This window comes from Alligator sinensis, unplaced genomic scaffold, assembly GCF_000455745.1.
Source record: "Alligator sinensis unplaced genomic scaffold, ASM45574v1 scaffold705_1, whole genome shotgun sequence".
Taxonomy (NCBI): Eukaryota; Metazoa; Chordata; order Crocodylia; family Alligatoridae; genus Alligator; species Alligator sinensis.
The window spans coordinates 170,634-177,257 of NW_005842663.1; the positions used below are offsets into that span (position 1 = coordinate 170,634).

General features: G+C 43.4%; 1 protein-coding gene across 1 annotated transcript in view; it reads right to left on the reverse strand.

Moving 5' to 3' along the window:
• LOC102383391 (ubiquinol-cytochrome-c reductase complex assembly factor 1) overlaps window positions 1-6,624 on the reverse strand; it is a 143,347-nt gene that overhangs the window by 94,040 nt on the left and 42,683 nt on the right. The window lies entirely within an intron of this gene.

Sequence of the window (6,624 nt, forward strand, 5' to 3'; positions counted from 1 at the left end):
GAAAAGAAGAGTCCTTTCCATACCTCTTAATTTAATCCCAATGCTCAGACTCCAAACCTATCCATCTTCAGATTTTAACCAAACTGCTCTGGTAAATTAGGACAGAGCTGCTAAGAATCCTTTTGTGCGCATGCCTGCAGATATGAAGGGCTTTCACACCCTGAAACTAATGTCTTCCCTTAGTCTCACAGAGCTGGAGCATGTTTCAACATGCACAGAATCCACTAACAGGCTCTTCAATTCACTCTAGATAAAGTACAACCATAAAAAGTGACAAAACAAAGCTTGTGTGTCTGCACCAGAGTGAATTACATTCTCAGGGTTTTGGTTGCGGGGGGAGGGGGGGCGGGGTTTGAAGGATGGCAGTGGCAGGCTTTATTAGAATATGGAGGTAATTTTATGTCATCTTTCACATCATGATTATTTATTATTACGGTATTTTAAATCCTCAGTTGTTCATGTGTCCAGAGAGCTTGACAGACCTAGTGTATAAACTGGCAAAAAGAAAATCATATAAATAAACAAATGCAAGTTGCAGATGCCTAGCAAACAACATACAAAATAACAAACTGACTTGTTGATGCACTTGGCTTCTTCCTATTTAAAGGTAAAAATCTAATTACATAGCAAACATTCAGTTTTGAAACAAAGCATTCTTTTAGGAAATGCCAAAATTAAAGACCCTTTCTTATTAATCCAGCTAAGTTACAAACATGTATTTTTGCTTTCACTGTTAAATGCAATCTTTTTTCTATTTGCTACTGAATACTATAATGTACACAGAGAATGTATGACAAGTGCATAAGGGTTTTATCAACACAAATCTTCAATGTCCTGAATTTAAGCAGTAAAATAAATCCCAAGTAAGTGTCAACAAACCCTTTACTAATACACCAGACTACCATCTGTTAACACAAATTACAATACTAATTCAAAGGCAGACAAGGTTCCTTGGGTGAATTTGATATCTTTTATTAGACCAACCCAAATAGTTGGAGAATAATTATTAAGCAAGCTTTCGGGTTCAAAAACCCTTTGTCAGGCTGAGGCGGCATCTGTAGTTGGTGTGTGCTCTTCCTGGATGGAATGAAAAGTAAAGAAGCCAGGGGCTGGGCTGGGCTGGGGAGTCAGTTGCCAGGCAGATTATAATGTGTCAAAAATTCAAAGTCTATATTTAGTCCATGATCTCTAGTATCCAGGAGGTTGATGAAATGGAGTTCATAGGCTCGTCTCTGGGAAGTGTTGTGTAAGTTTCCCTTGAGGATCAGGACTGAGAGATTGGAGAGAGTGGTTTTCTTGTGAGAAATGTGCCCCCACAGGTAATTGGGTATTTCTGTCTTTGATAGATTTCCGGTGTGCATTCATTAGGTGCGCAGTTGTTGTTTGGTCTCTCCTACATATTTTCCATCAGGGCATTTGGTGCATTGGATGAGGTATATTACATTTCTGGAGGTGCAGCTGTAAGATCTGGGAATGCTGGTGGCTCTGTTGTGGGGTGTAGTAATAGTGGGGGTGGTGGAGATGTGTTGGCAGGTTTTGCATTTCTTGTCATGGCACGGTCTGGATCCTTTTGGTGTGTTCTGGGCTTGAGGAAGTTTGCTTCTGGTGATGAGGTTGGCAAGGTTCGGTGCTTGTTTGAAGGCTAGGATGGGTGGCTCTGGGAAGATCTTTTTAAGAATAGGGTCTCTTTCTAGTATGGGTTGCAGTTTGAGGATTTTTCATACAGGTTCAAGGGAGGGGTGATATGTCATAACCAGCAGTGTGTGATTTGTGTGGGGTTTTCTTCTGTACTGCAGCAGTTCTTCACGTGGTATCTGGGTGGCTCTTTCAAACGTGCGATCTACCTCTCTGGAGGAGTTCAAAAACATTCTAGTTTAACTTGTTTTCCTGGGACTATTTTTATCTCCATGTTCTTCAAAATACAGAACCCTGATAATTTTAATAGCATCTAACAGAAATAAGAATGTTACTTATTCATATAAATATCTAATCCTGTTTTGAATCCTAACCAAATACTTGGCTCCAATGATACCCAATGGCAATGAATTCAACAAGTTAAATAAGGATTTTGTAAAACAACATTTTTTCAGTTTGCTGCCTTTAGATTTTATTGAATAGGAAGAAGAACAGCCACTGGAAAGGGAGATGGTCTAGAGCCTGGAAGACTCCAGTTCAATTCCGTGCCCTGCCACTGACATTCTGAGTGATCTTGAGCAAGTCACTTAGTGAAACCCGTCAAGGATTCTACTATCATGAGTACCTTGGTATGATGAACACAACATCCATTTATTTAACTGAACAACCCCTGTTCTCTTATTGTCAAGCACAGCACCTAGAAAAACCCTATTTAAAACCCTAGAAAAGCCAATTGACACCTTTGGTTGCATGACGGAGCAGCTTCAGTGCTCCGTCTCTTCAAGGGCTGGAGCAGGCAGACAGCATGTGGCTGATGAGGGCAGCCATTTTAGAGCCCAGCTTTCAGGGCTGGAGAGAGCAGTTTGAAACCAGCCACTCAGGGAGCAATGTCGCCCGACAGAGCTCCTTCTCCAGTGTAATTTCAGAGGTAAGGGCAAGGCAATGGGGAAGGAAAAGGCATCATGATCCTGGGCTTGACCGAAAGCTGCACCCTGCTGGGCTAGGGAGGACTGGTGGGACTGCCTGTGGCAGGGCAGTACCACTTACATGCCAGGACTGAGAACCTTCCCGGTGAAAGGCAGGTCAGGGAGCCTAAACCCCAGCCCCCAACCTCCAGGTGGGTTACAGTTGGGCGTGGTGGGCCAGGCATGCCGAGGAGGGCACCTGAGCCTACAGAGATGCCCCTAGAGAGAGGGCAGAGTTGAGAGGTCTGAAGAGTGTGGCCCCAATTCAGTGGGGAGGAGTGTTAGCCCGGGAGTGGGGCAAAGTAGCCTGGAGAGGGGGCGCAGTTGACACGCCCTGGAGAGGGGGCAGAATTGCTTGGAGCCCAGGGAGGATGCTGGAGCCCTGGAGTAGGTTAAGGCCCAGTGTGCCACCAGGGAGGAGGCCAGGTGCTAGGCCATGAAATATTTGTGAGGCATGGGACATGTGTAAGGGAAGGTCAGAGTGTGTCCGTATCACCCACTACAGCTGGACGCATGAAGGGCAGCCACCCGCCTAACATCTGGATTATTTTTACAACAAGGCGTGGCAAGAAAGGAGCGGGCCGGTCTGGGAGATTGCTCTTTTTGGTCATAGGTAGCAACATGAAGGTGCCCTTGTGCTATGCTGCTCCTAAACACTATAAGATGTGTCATTAGAATACATAGTAGGAAATGTGTTTTACCATCTCCTACCAGGTGTCACTGCTAAGGGCATCAACTATATTAAGGTCTGCCCCCACCATAACTATACCATTTCACCTTTTATTTACTTGGAAACTTAGAGTCTCAACCATTCATATTCTCTTCACAAAAACACCTCTGCCTACTTCAAATAAATAGTTACCACCTGTCTCGAGATCAATTCTATTTCTACTCTTTTTTACTATGGACAGAATGCAGTATTCTGCATAAAGAGGTATCCTCAATTCATATCAAATTATAATATTTTAGTCTTTTTTTTTTTTTTTAACTTTTAACTTTTTTGATTGCCGTTGAACATTGAGCCAAGAATGACACTGATCCTTATTGTGAGCATATATGCATTTCATCCAGAATTCATTAAATACGCATTATAAATTCCAGTTATTTCTTCAAACATGCATTCATCAACACTACTCTATTTGCCTCCTCACCTGCTTCCTTATCCTACCATATCAAACTCCTTTACACATTCTATTATACTGATTTCAGTCAGTGTTATCTCATACCAAAGCCTGCTTTATTAATCTGCAATTCACAAAATAATCTATCAGTTAGGATGAACATTGTGATTTATCTGCTAGTGTCATGTTGACTTCCATCTCCATTCTACCACTTATGCCAAATTTACCACCTATTTTTCAAGTTTTCAAAAAGCATCTCATGCTCTCTCTCAAGCTGTCCCTTGCACATAAGAGGGGTTTCCCATAAACATACAGAAAGCCATCTTGTTACATTCCCTCAAATCCCTCTTTAAACACTCTCCTTTGCCAGAATACCAACACAATCTTTACAACTGATTGAAAGGTGGGCTAAGACCTCTGCCCATCATGACAACAAAAACTCTCTGTTTCCCTGTCTTATTCTGCACATTAATCACCTTTCTGTAGGATCCCAGTTGATGACTGAGGCTTCTAAGTGTTACTGCAAAATAAACTCAAGTAGTCTAGCACACATCCACTAATTTTCTCAGGCTTTCTGCTATAATGTCCCTCTAATCACTTCATTAGGGTTGGATTTGCATTTTCGGAAGAATGTGTGAACAGTTCAGTTAATATCTTGTAAAAGGAAATCTCAACACAATTTCATTTAATTTATTCACCATGATTTTAATATATAGGCATCTCATGTTTGTCTAGGCCTCTAGGGAGCTGAATACATGCTATTTAAGTGAACAAGTCTGCCATTGACGTAAATACAACCAGGATAAAGTTCTTCAGATTAAAAGCACAAGCTCTCACTCCCCAAAATTGATATATATTATTTACTTTGTGTGAATTATATGCCACCCTTCTCAACAAAGGCTCAGGGTGACTTACAGTAGGAGAACAAAACAACTCAAAACGGGAACTAGAATATCATACATGAAATAAAATCCCACTATACAATATCTCAGCCTAGTTTTGTTTCTTAAATGCCTGCCCAAATAGGAAAATCTTTCAGTTCTAAAGATGGCCAGGCACAAGCTCTAGCAAGCCTCAACAGGGAGGGATTTCAGCAGCTGAGTAGCAACTGCCAAAACAACCCCCCACACATTATCGTTAAATGGACTTGACATACTGACTTCCAGGAGGCTGCTCTTGGCTGACCTTTGGAATCATGAGTATAAAGGAGCAGGAGGTACCTTAGATATGTACAGCCTAGACTGCTTATGGTCTTGTAAGTTAAAACTAGCACCTTGAGTTGTGCCTGGAAAGCTACTGGGAACCTGTGCCAACCCTCAAGGACTGGAGTTTATGCTTCTGGTACCTCCATCAGAAGTTTATGGACAACTTGTAAGGGCAGCCCTATCTAGAGTATACTGTAGTAGTCTAGCCCTGGATTATGAAAGCATGATGATGGTGGCCAGATCTGAAATTGAAAGGAAGAGTCAACAACTGTTCACCAGGGCACCCTTGGGGAAAACTAGGAGTAATGGTCACATTCTGGACACCCTAGTTGTAAAGTAGTTTTTCCTAATGTTGAGCCTGAAATGGTCTCCCAGGAGTTTGTGACCATTACTCCTAGCTTTCCCCATGGGTGCCCTGGTGTACAGTTGTTCACTGAGCCCTAGATGTACGCTTCTGATATACCGGTAAGCTGCTACCAAGTCCCTTCTCAGCCTTCTCTTTTTCAGGCTGAAGAGTCCCAGGTCCCTCAGCCTTTCCTCATATGGCTTGTCCTGCAAGTCTCTGATCATATGGGTAGCCCTTCTCTGGACTCTCTCAAGCTTTACCACGTCCTTGTTAAGGTGCGGAGCCCAGAACTAGACACAGTACTCCAGCTGTAGAGTAGAGCCAAGTAAAGCAGGAGAATCACTTCTTTGCAATGGTTTTGCTGAAGATGCATCAGTTGTTGCATTCCAGAGTATTATTGGCCCTGCTGGCTAAGGCATCGCACTGCTGGATCATGTTCATACTGTGGTCAATTATTACCCTCAGGTCTTGGTGACAAGTAATGGGGGATTTTCAATCCTGCTGCCTGATGAGAGGCAGCAGTTGCACAAGCACCCATGATAGAAGTTTTGCTTGTCAGCAGCTAGAGGTGCAGGGCCCCAGAACCCCCCTGCACTGATCTCGAAAGCTGTCAGGCTCTGTGGCCGCAGCAGGGCCTAGCAACCAGACCCACAGTGGTTTCCACCCCCCCCCCTGCCCCAAGACCGACACAGTTGCACAAGCACCCATGCTACGAGTTTTGCTTGTCAGCAGCTAGAGGTGCAGGGCCCCCGAACCCCCCTGCACTGATCTCGAAAGCTGTCAGGCTCTGTGGCCGCAGCAGGGGCTAGCAGGCCTGCAGCTTTCACCCTGCTGCACCTTACCACAAACAGTGTCACCCATGTCACAAGTTTTGCTTGTCCGCAGCTTGAGGTCCAGTTTCCCCACACCACTGCACCTATCTCCTTGAAACTTGGCAGGCTTCATGGCCTCAAGAGCAGCTAGCATGCCTGCAGTTTTGACCCCACTGTGTCTCAACACATACACATGCCACAAGTTTTGCTTTCATGATTTTGGGTGCAGTTTCTCCTGTAGCAGAAAGCCCCCTTTTCCTCTTGCCTGCATTTGCTCTCCCCTCTTTGGATATGTTTCTCTTTTTCTACCTTTTATACCTTCCTCTACTCTTTCACTTTAAGATAAGGAATTGTGTTTTAAAATTTGTGTGTGCGCATTTTGTATCTCCCCTTGTAGTTTGGTATTTTTATCTATTTGTGTGCCATGGCATTTGTAGCTTATATTTTATACTCCTCACCTTTCAACTTAATGTATTTAGTTTCATAAATAAGTTATACATTGTAACAATGTTAACAAGGGCAGGAATCAAACTGTCCTTC